Here is an 11,270-nt window from a genome sequence, read left to right as displayed (position 1 = left end):
TATGGTCCAACTCTCACATCCATACATTACTACTAGAAAAGCCATAACTCTGACGTTATGGAACTTTGTTGGCAAAGTGATATCTGTGTTTTTTAATATGCTAAGTTTGTGATAGCTTTCCTTCCAAGGAGCAAGTGTCTTTTAATCTCATGGCTGCAGTCAGTATCTGCAATGATTTTGGAGCCCAAGAAAATGAAATCTGTCATGTTTTCCACTTTTTCTCCTCCTGTTTGCCATGATATGATGGAACTGGGTGCCATGATGTTAGTTTGTTTTTTTTTATGTTGAGTTTTAAGCCAGCTTTCTCACTCTCCTCTTTCAACCTCATCAGGAGACTTTTTACTTACTCTTCACTTTCTTCCATTAGAGTGTATAATCGGCATATGTGAAGCTGATATTTCTCCTGGCAGTCTTGATTTCAGCTTGTGATTCATCCAGCCAAGCATTTTGCATGATGTACTCTGCATAGAAGTTAGATAAACAGGGTGAGAATATACAGCCTTGATGTACTCCTTTCCCGATTTGGAACCAGTCAGTTTTTCCATGTACAGTTCTAACTGTTGCTTCTTGACATGCATACAGGTTTCTCAGGAGACAGATAAGGTGGTCTGGTACTCCCATCTCTTTAAAAGAGTTTTAGTTTTCCACACTTTGCTGTGATCCACACAATCCAAGACTTTAGCACAGTCAATGAGGCAGAAGCGGATAGTTTTCTGGAACTCCCTTGCTTTCTCCATGATCCATCAAATTTTGACAGTTTGATCTCTGGTTCCTCTGCCTCTTTGAAACTCAACTTGTACATCTGGAAGTTCTTGGTTACTGTACTGTCAATCCTTTCTAGAAGGATTTAGAGCATAACCTTGCTAGCATGTGAATTGAGTGCAATTGTACAGTATTTTGAACATTCTTTGGCATTGCCCTTCTTTGGGATTGGAATGAAAACTGACTTTTTCCAGTCCTGTGACCACAGCTGAGTTTTCCAAATTTGCTGGCATATTGAGTGCAGCACTTTAACAGTATCATCATTTAGAATTAGAAATACCTCAACTGGAATTCCATCTCTGCTAGCTTTGTTCATAGTAATGCTTCACTTCCTAAGGCCCACTGAACTTCACACTCCAGGATATCCAGCTCTAGGTGACTGACCAAACCATCGTGGTTATCTGGGTCATTAAGATCTTTTTTGTATAGTTCTTTTCTGTGTTCTTACCACCTCTTCTTGATCATTTTTGCTTCTGTAAGGTCTTACTGTGTCTGTCCTTTATCGTGCCCATCCTTGCATGAAGTGTCCCTTGATATCGCCAGTTTTCTTGAGGAGACCTCCAGTCTTTCCCATTCTGTTATTTTCCTCTACTTCTTTGCATTGTTCATTTAAGAAGGCCTTCTTGTCTCTCCTTGCCATTCTCTGGAACTCTGCATTCAGTTGGGTTTATCTTTCCCTCTCCCTTGCCTTTCACTTCCCTTCTTCCTTCAGCTCCTCAGGAAGGAGGAGTAAAACCTCCTCAGGCAATCACTTTATCTTCTTGCATTCTTTTTCTTGGGGATGATTTTGGTCACTGCCTCCTGTTCAGTGTTAAAACCCTCCATCCATAGCTCTTTAGGTCCTCTGTCTACCAGATCTAATCCCTTGAATCTATTTGTTACCTCCACTGTATAATCATAAGGAGTTTGATTTAGGTCATACTTGAATGGTCTAGTGGTTTCCCTACTTTCTTAAAATAAAGTCTGAATTTTGCCATAAGGAGTTCATAATTTGAGCCACAGTCAACTCCCAGTCTTGTTTTTGCTGACTGCATAAAACTTCTCTATCTTTGACTGCAAAGAACATATTCAATCTGACTTTGATATTGACCATCTGGTGACGTCCATGTATAGACCTGCCTCTTGGGTTGTTGGAAAGGACGTTTGCTATGACCGATGTGTTCTCTTGACAAAGCTCTGTTAAGCTTTTCCCTATTATTAACTTGCCTGTTACTCTGGGTTTCTCTTAACTTCCTACTTTTGCTTTTCAAGCCCCTATGATGAAACACATCTTTTTTTGGTGTTAATTCTAGAAGATGTTGTAGGTCTTCATAGGAAGAGTCAATTTTTTTGCATCAGTGATTGTGGCATAGACTTGGATTACTGTAATGTTGAATGGTTTGCCTTGGAAAGGAACTGAGATTATTGTGTTGTTTTTAGATAATCATGGTTCCTTTCTTTATGTTTACAAAACAACAAATTTCTATGTAGATAAGCTCTAATAAATTATCCTTGTTTTGAGTTGAGTTATGCCTTCTTATAGTTCAGTTTCTTGGTACCTTAAGAACAATTCTGCATTACAATAGGAAGAAACACCCCTGCTAATCAAGCCAAAATTATACATCTAGAATGCAACTTTTTATTCCAAACCTTTCCAGTTATCATAACACTTCTGTCTGCCAGTCTCAATACATCTTCTACTAATATTTCCTCTGAATGTACTCTTCTTCCTCTAAAACATCTGAAGAGGAAAAGGAGAGAGAGATCAGTGAGGAGAAAGGTGCTTCATGGATTAAAATGTGAATTTAGACTTTGAGTTGTCTGGATTCTTTGCAAAAGTAGAAAAAATTCTAAAATGTGAAGAGTTTTATTCTAAGCTGGGACAGGAAGATTGTGTGGACACTAGATCCAGAGTACAGATATCTATTTCCTCATGATCTACAATTCTGAATACGCTCTGTAAGTCTCCAAAAATCTGCAAAAAGTAATAAAAAGGAAACTCTTACCTACATAGTTGTCACTACCTTCTTACTAGTCTATGTCAAATTTTTTCTTCTTGAAGGCCTCCTTTTTTTTCTAGAATTAATTTTTTTTAATATGAATTTTATTTCTATATTCCCACCTCATTATATGTAAGTCCAAACTCTTGTGAAAGCGTTAGTTGCTCAGCCATGTCTGACTCTTTGTGTCTCCATGGACTGTAGCCTGTCAGACTTCTCTGTCCATGGAATTCTCTAGGCAAGAATACTGGAGTGGGTTACCATGCTCTCCTCCAGGGGATCTTCCCAACCCAGGAGTCTAACCCAGTTCTCCTGCATTGCAGGCAGACTCTTTTATCATCTGAGCCACCAAGGAAGCTATCAAAAGGGGCTTGTAAAGATCAAGCTCTTAAAAGGGGCTTAGAATGCCCTTTGGCTTCTTATTCCTTCCTATCTCTTTAGCCTCATTTTTTTCTGCCTCCCTCCTTACCTCAGTCTTCAACAACACATAAAACAATTTTAGGTACTCTGCCTTCATATATGAGCTGTTACCCCCATGTTAAGTCTGATGAATTCCTTTTCTCCCTTCAAACACCAGCTACAGTGCTCACTTCAGCAGCACAAAGAGTAATATTAGAACCACACAGAGGAGATGAGCAAGGCCCCCAGACAAAGATGGCATGCAAATCTGTGAAGAATTCTGTGTTTTCATACTGTATAATTCCACTCATAGGAGGTACATGGAGTAGTCAAAATCATGAAGATAGAGAGTAGAAAAGTGGTTAGGTTGGAGGAGGAGAGGGTATTTACTGTTTAGGAGGTGGAATATCAGTTTTGCAAAATGAAACATTCTGTGGAGGGATGATGGTGATGGAAGCACCACAATGTGAATATACCTACTGCCACTAAACTGTACACCTAAAATTAGTTAAGGAGGTAAATTTCATCTTATGTGCATTTTGCCAAAATTTAAAAAAAAAATAACTGAAATTCCAGTCTCCTTTTCTCTGTACCCTTTCCATTCCCAGGGGGAGTTATGCATTTCCATTATTTAATCAGTAGATTAAAATAGCAGCACATAAGTGAATGTCAAGAAGGCTAATCTTGAACTCACTGCAGTTTAATGTTCAAATACATGGTTGGACAATATAAATTTCTGAAAGATTGCCTGAGTGAAATACAACCCATGTGTTTCTATAGATCCAAAACAATTCATCCTGGGAATGAGTCACACAAGCGGATCTTCATACATCTGGGCCATATGGTTTATTCTCTTGTAAAACTGCTTTTATTAAATGTAATTTGCCATTATGTCATCATTGACCCATGCTTAAAACCACTGTAAGAAAGTCAACCATGAAATAGATTTAGAATTCAGGTGTGTTAATAGTAGTGTACTGTTTATTGTTGTTTCAGTATCTATGAGGAAAAACACTTTAGTTGTGGCACCAAGAGTAGCTTTGTTTTAATTTTTTTGGAGGTAATATGAATAATGTTATTAATTTTCTCATTTTTCTCTCCTCTTCAGAAAGCATAAAAACAAACTTGTGGCTTGTTCTAGAGTTTTCTAGGTCTTAGCTATACTATTCTGTATAGCCATTTGCTGTTGACTTCAGATTATCCATTAAAACTTTTTTTCCCCTCCAAATCCACTTCATTAGTTGTGTTGCCTTTTATTTCATCTTGTTTCAGACAACTTTATATCCATTTTTAAATAAATGAGGGATAAATGAACTAGTAAAATTAACTAATAAATTCACCTTCCCTCTAAGTTCCTACTAAATATTGCATATATTTCTATTATTGTTTTTATCACTGTTTATTTGTATTTCATGTCTGCTATTCACAGTGAACAATATACTCGTTTAATGTGTGATCTGTATCTTACTATAGTATTATTTATCTCAGCAAAATTAGAATGCCTATGGAATAATATGCCTGTAAGTAAGTCTATTAGATTAAATTCATGTCTAAAAAGAAATGAAAAAGATAGTAATTCCTGAAATCAGAATGTAATTTATTCATCTTTTTAACATAAATGCCAATTTTTTGCTAATTGGTAAAAGCTGAAGACTCAGATAATCTGCTGAAAGAATTCCCAGTCTTAAACAAATTCTCTTTTATTCTATTTCTTGTGACTATTAGCATTCATCCAAGTATTCAACTCAATTCTTGCTCTTTGTTATGTATATGTATGCATGGTATCGCAGACTACAGTTATAGTAAGATGTATGGTTTTTCCAGTAGTCATGTATGGATGTGAGACTTGGACCATAAAGAAGGCTGAGTGCCGAAAAGTTAATGCTATTGAGCTGTGGTGCTAGAGAACACTGTTGAGAGTGCCTTGGACTGCAAAGAGATCAAACCAGATTTCCTAAAGGAAATCAACCCTGAATATTCATTGGAAGGACTGATGCTAAAGCTGAAACTCCAATACTTTGGCCACCTAATGAGAAGAGCCAACTCACTGGAAAAGACCCTGATGCTGGGAAAGATTGAAGGCAGGAGAAGGACAGAAGATGAGATGGTTTTAATGGCATCTCCGACTCAATGGACATGAGTTTGAGCAAGCTCCAGGAAATGGCGAAGGACAAGGAAGGCTGGTATGCTGCAGTCCACGGGGTCGCAAAGAGTTGGACACAACTGCATGGCAGAACAACAACAACAGGAGCATAGTTGGGTAAACATATCTTTGTCTCGCTCAATAAGTAGATAGATTGTTGTTTAGCCACTAAGTTGTGTCTATTTTATGATCCCATGGACTGTAGCCTGCCAGGCTCCTCTGTCCTTGGGATTTCCCAGGTAAGAATACTGGAGTGGGTTGCCATTTCCTTCTCCAGGGGATCTTCCAGACCCCGGGATCAAACTCACCCCTCCTGTCTTGACAGGCGGATTCTTTACCACTGAACCACCTGGGAAGCCCCTACTCCACAGCTTGCCTCTGTTCAGTTGTATCCCTATTGATGGCTTTATCTAGAAAACACCAGCCCACTTTCCCTAAACACCATATTCAACTCGCCGTTGGACAGGGAGCATGATTTCCCCAGCTGAACTTGTTGCAGTCCACCCTTGGTTACTCCTCCTCTAAAAGCCCTGCTCTTCATGATTGAAATCTCCAGCTTCCTGTCCCCCAAGCCTGACCCTTGGAAGTGACGAGTATCTCATCCTCCTCTTTTACTAAGTTTTCCCCCACAACTAGCCTATTGCCAACTCCTTCTCATCTCACCTTCTAAATACTTCTGAAATCCTCTCTTCAAAGTCATTCTACCAACCTCATATCCTGCAGAATTTTAGATGAGAATCAGGATTATTTCAGTTATCTCCTAAAATTCATCCTTTTTATTTTGACTGCTGTTATTTGAAAGGCAAATATTACCGTGTATCCTATCTGCTTAAAACTCTTTCTTGGCTGTCTACCGTTCATGAATTCATGGTTTCCTCTTTAGCATGGCAGGTGAAGTTTGTGTCTCAGCAGTAAACTTGTAGCTACGTGTTAGCCACTTGGATTTCTCTGCACACAGTACAGTGGTTCAAGTCTTCAAGAGTTTGCTAGCACCAGTCTGTTTTCCTGAGGGATTCTTTCTTCTCTTCTTCACCCTTCCAGGTAATAGAGTTTAGGTTTTAAGATCAAACAAATGCAGGTTTAGATTTCAACTCCACTACTGACGTTCCTGGAATTTAAATGACAGAACAAGTCAAAACACTTCTGATGATTCTTTGCATAAGAATCATTACCAAACCAACCAATCTGTTTAATTAATTTTTTTTTTTTTTTGCTTTACCAGAAATTTTAAACTCCTTGTGGACTTCCATTCTGGCTCAGCTGGTAAAGAATCCGCCTGCAATGTGGGAGACCTAGGTTTGATCCCTGGGTTGGGAAGATCCCCTGGAGAACGGAAAGGCTACTCACTCCAGTATTCTGACCTGGAGAATTTCATGGACTGTACAGTCCATGGGGTCACAAAGAGTCGAACATGACTGAGCTACTTTAATTTTCACTTAAACCCCACTAAGTACCTGCTTATGGCTTTGAACCGTCCTTAACTAATCTATAGACAGTAACAGGTTTATATTCTGAATGAATTGAAGGACTTGCTTAGTCTGTTAACATCAGTTATTCCAAAAGATTCCACATAAATTGTAAAGAGTTAGTTTTTTTTCTTTCATATTTTTAATAAATGTGATGATAATAATTAAACATTCTATCTTAGGTATTAAGCAGGCTTTTCTTAGGTAAGAAGTGAATTTATTTAGAGAGAAACACACTCTACAGACAGAGCGTGGCCATCTCAGAAGGCGAGAGCAGCACCAGAGTATGCAGTTGTCAGTTTTTGTAAGCAAATATTTTTATCCTGTGTCACACAAGTTAGTGTTGGCTCCATGTGTGTGAGTGTGTATGTATTTACTTCAGTCAAATGGCAGATTTCCAAATTTATATCTTGCTTGTAAATGTTTTCATTAGGGAATAGAAAAAATAGTTTTATTCTTATTGGCAGGTGTAGTCCACATATGTGTTTATTCTAGAATTTGCAAACTGTGATCCAATCATTTCAATCTGAAAATTGCAACCATATGTTTTGAAGGAATTCTGGCACTAGATGGATCACTTCTAGTAAAATTTAGTAGGTAGAAAAATGGCATAGATATCACTATGGCAGTAAAGGAATTGTGAGCAGAGAAATGCTGCACAGATAAGGAGGACCAGAGGCAGCAATACAGCGCAGCCCAAGTGATGCTCATTACCCTCCTGTTGCAAGAGCCCAGACTCTGAGAATTCTCTTGGTCCATTTCAGTTGGAAAACTTGCACTTCATGAAGAATAACAGTTCTCTTGAAATCTCCTCTAGAAACTCTAAGCTCTTCTCAGAACCAAGAAGGCAAACCCAGAAAGAATCTTCATGGGTCAAAAGCAACCTTGAATGACACAAAGGTCATAGTCGACTGAAGTTTGGTGTTAACTCAAAGGGTTTGAACTGCATGAATTTACTTACATGCTAATGCTTTTTTCACTAAACACCTGCTGCGGTACTATACAATCTGCAGTAGGTTGGTTGAATCCAGGGATGTGGAACCACACTTAAGCAGGGTCAACTGTAAAACTGTACTCAGATTTCTGACTGTGCAGAGGGTGGGCAATCCTAACCCTCAGTGGTCAACTGTATAGCAAAAGTTTCTACAAAAAGCAAAAATACTTTCTGTCACTTTTGACCGTATATTGCTAGTGATTTTTACTTACTTATTTTTACTTATTTATTTTTAAATGTTTATTTATTTAGAAGGATAGAGTTTATTTGTTGCTTGTCATTGAAGTATAACTGACTTACTGGGGCTAAGTCACTCCAGTCATGTCTGACTCATTGCAACCCTTTGGACTGTAGCCAGGCTCCTCTGTCCATGGGATTCTCCAGGCAAGATTACTGGAGTGGATTGACATTTCCTTCTCCAGGGGATCTTACTGACCCAGGGATCAAACCCGTGTCTACTATGTCTCCTTCATTGCAGGTGGATTCTTTACCGCTGAGCCACCAGGGAAGCCCATAGCTGACTTACAACCCTATGTTCATTTCAGATGCACAGCAAAGTGATTCAGTATTTGTATACCTTACAAAATAATCACCACAATAAGTTTAGTTCCCATCTGTCACTATATAAAGTTATTATATTATTGACTATATTTCCCGCACTGTATGCTACATTTCCATGACTCCTTTATCTGTAACTGGAAGGTTGTATCTCGTAATCTCCCTCACCTCTTTCTGTCATCCTGCTATTTACCTCCCCTCTATCACTGTGAGTCTGTTTCTGTTTTGTTTTGTTTTTCTTTTTTTGTTTTTTACATTCCACATGTAAGTGAAATTATACAGCATTTGTCTTTTTCTGTCTGACGTATTTCGCTTAGCAAAATACCATCTAAGTCCATCCACGCTGTCATAAATGCAAGATTTCATTCTTTTCTGTGGCTGAGTGATATTTCATTGTATGTGTATACCACATTTTCTTTATATATTCATCTATCAGTGAACACTTAAGTTGCTTCCATATTTTGGTTGTTGTAAATAGTACTCTAATGAACGTAGGGCCTTATATATCTTTCCAATGATTGTTTTCATTTTTTTCAGGTATATATCCAGGAGTGGAATAGCTGGATCATATAGTAGTTCTATTTTGAATTTTTTGAGAATCTCAATACTGTTTTCCATAGTGACTGCACCAATTAACATTCTCACCAACAGCGCAGCAGGGTGTTCTTTTTTCCATATCCTCGCTTCACTTCTTACTTGTCTTTTTGATAACAGACATTCTGACACGTGTGAGGTGATATCTCATTGTGGGTTTGATTTGCATTTCCCTGGTGATTACTGATGTTGAGGCTAGTGATTTTTAAAGGAACTTTCTAACAACTTAGAGATGTATTCAGAAAAAAAAAAATATGCATGCCATTTTACACTTTGAAAAGGAACATGCTGTATTTAGTCCTGTATATTATATCTAAAGTTGGGACAACTACTTTTACTTGGAAACAGTTTTTTTTCAGGTTCACATAAACATTTTGCATAGATATAAAATGGTAACTGGGAAGTCCCTGGCAGTCCAGTGGCTAAGACTCCACACTTCCACTGCAGGGGCACACGTTCTATTCCCAGTCAGGAAGAAATTAAGATCCTTCATGCTGCAAGGTCAAAAATAGGTAAATAAATAAATGCTGTCTTCTAAGCCACAAAACCAAGTTTACTTTGACTTCAAGTTACAAAGATTTAGAAGTACTCAGTAATTTTTGCTTTGGGGAAAGAAAGAATAGTAATAGCAAGTGGAGTATTTTGGGAAGTAGAAAAATCAAAACATGAAATATAAATTGCTTGAGTGACCTTCTCTCACACTTTAGCTTCCACGTTCTTTTGGTTTCTTTTTGTATATATACAACCATACTTTCTATTCAAGAGACTTGGAAATAATCAGAAGATCATCTATTCTTGAATTCAGGTGACATAATCCCCCACCCCAATGTACACACAAATGTCATTTCTCTTCTGTGGTGAATGATTTTTCTACAAGCATCCTTAGGTATAAATTGTATACCTAAGGTATACAGAAGCACTAGAAATACTGTACCAGAAGCACTAGAAATGAAAACTTGACAGCCAAAGACAGTCTTCCAAAATCCTTTGATTTGGTCATGAAGAGAGACAAGAAAGCCTTCAATTCAATGTTCTATGATCAATGACATTTGACAGCTATGTAGACCCAGAGCACAAAATCTAAGAAAAAGGAGGAAAGAGTAAATGAGGAGAGAGAAAGAGGAGGGTGGGAAGAAGAAGAGGAGGCTGAGGAAGGAGAGGGAGAAATAGTATAAAAGAAGGGAGGAGGAGAGAGCAAAGAGATGGGGCTAAAGAAAGAACTGTAGTGATCTAGGGATACCTCCAAAAAGAAAATATTTCTTCTGTAGTCAGCCTTTCGGGATTTCATACATTTGTTTTGTTTTGCTTTGCTGACCTCCCCTGGCCATGTGAAAATACACTTTCGAATTCCACCCTCTCTGGCCTCATTTCCCCAGAACTACCACTACTTTAGCCACCTGATAGGAAGTGCTGACTCATAGGAAGGACACTGATGCTGGTAAAGATTGACGGCAGGAGGAGAAGGGGACAACAGTGGATGAGATGGTTTTCTTCAGGCCAGAATACTGGAGTGGTAGCTGTTCCCATCTCCAGGGGATCTTCCCAACCCAGGGATTGAACCCAGGTCTCCCACTTTGCAGGAGGATTCTTTACCAGTTGAGTCACCAGGAAAGCCTTTAGATGGTATAACCGACTCAATAGTCATGAATTGAGATAGTGAAGGATAGCAGAGCCCGGCATGCTGCAGTCCCTGAGGTCGCAAAGAGTTGGACACGACTTAGCAACTGAACAATGACAACTGCCTCTGTGTCCTCAAGGGTTTCCTCCAGGAAAACACTCAGAGCCTGACTCTTAGAGTCAGATGTTAACATGTTAGCACAGCTGGAACCTGCCACTGCAATTTGACTTTCCCTGAAGGGGGCAGGTAAATTACCATTTTGATTCTTAGTGCTTTGCAGTTATCTTCTTAGGATTCTAATGGCTCTGGTAGTCCTTTGACCCCAGATTATTGTAATTTAGTATTAGATTTGCAGTTAGGTTTTTCTTTCTAAACATTAAAAAGTAGGAAAATGCAAAATTTTGATGTAAAAGCACTGTCATTCAATATTGTAAATGTTAATTTTTGTCATTTTAAACGCAGATTATAGAGATAGGTACATACACATGGATACCTGCACATGGACACTTATATACATTGAATGGTCTATATTTTATATAAAACAATATAGCATAAATAAAGTTTCCCCTTTGCTGCTTTCCTTAAATCCATTACCCACTTTTCTCTCCCCAAACCAGTGCCAAGGTATTTTTTAGATTTCTTGAGTCAATCTACGTTCTAATGTTTTTATCTATGTTCTAGTGAAAGTGAAAGTTGCTCAGTTGTGTCCCACTCTTTGCAACCCCATGACTATACAGTCCATGGAATTCTCTAGGCC

At 38.4% G+C, this 11,270-nt stretch overlaps 1 non-coding gene across 1 annotated transcript; it reads left to right on the top strand.

The window, feature by feature from the left end:
* Nucleotides 1–3,323: 3,323 nt before the first annotated feature.
* LOC136146780 (U6 spliceosomal RNA) lies at nucleotides 3,324–3,430 on the top strand. Its single transcript, XR_010659066.1, has one exon. It is a non-coding gene; the product is annotated as a U6 spliceosomal RNA (small nuclear RNA).
* The last annotated feature ends 7,840 nt before the right edge of the window (nucleotides 3,431–11,270 follow it).

This window comes from Muntiacus reevesi, chromosome 14 (assembly GCF_963930625.1).
Source record: "Muntiacus reevesi chromosome 14, mMunRee1.1, whole genome shotgun sequence".
Taxonomy (NCBI): domain Eukaryota; kingdom Metazoa; phylum Chordata; class Mammalia; order Artiodactyla; family Cervidae; genus Muntiacus; species Muntiacus reevesi.
Note: the sequence above shows the minus strand (reverse complement) of the source record. Positions and strands in the feature narration are given on the sequence as shown.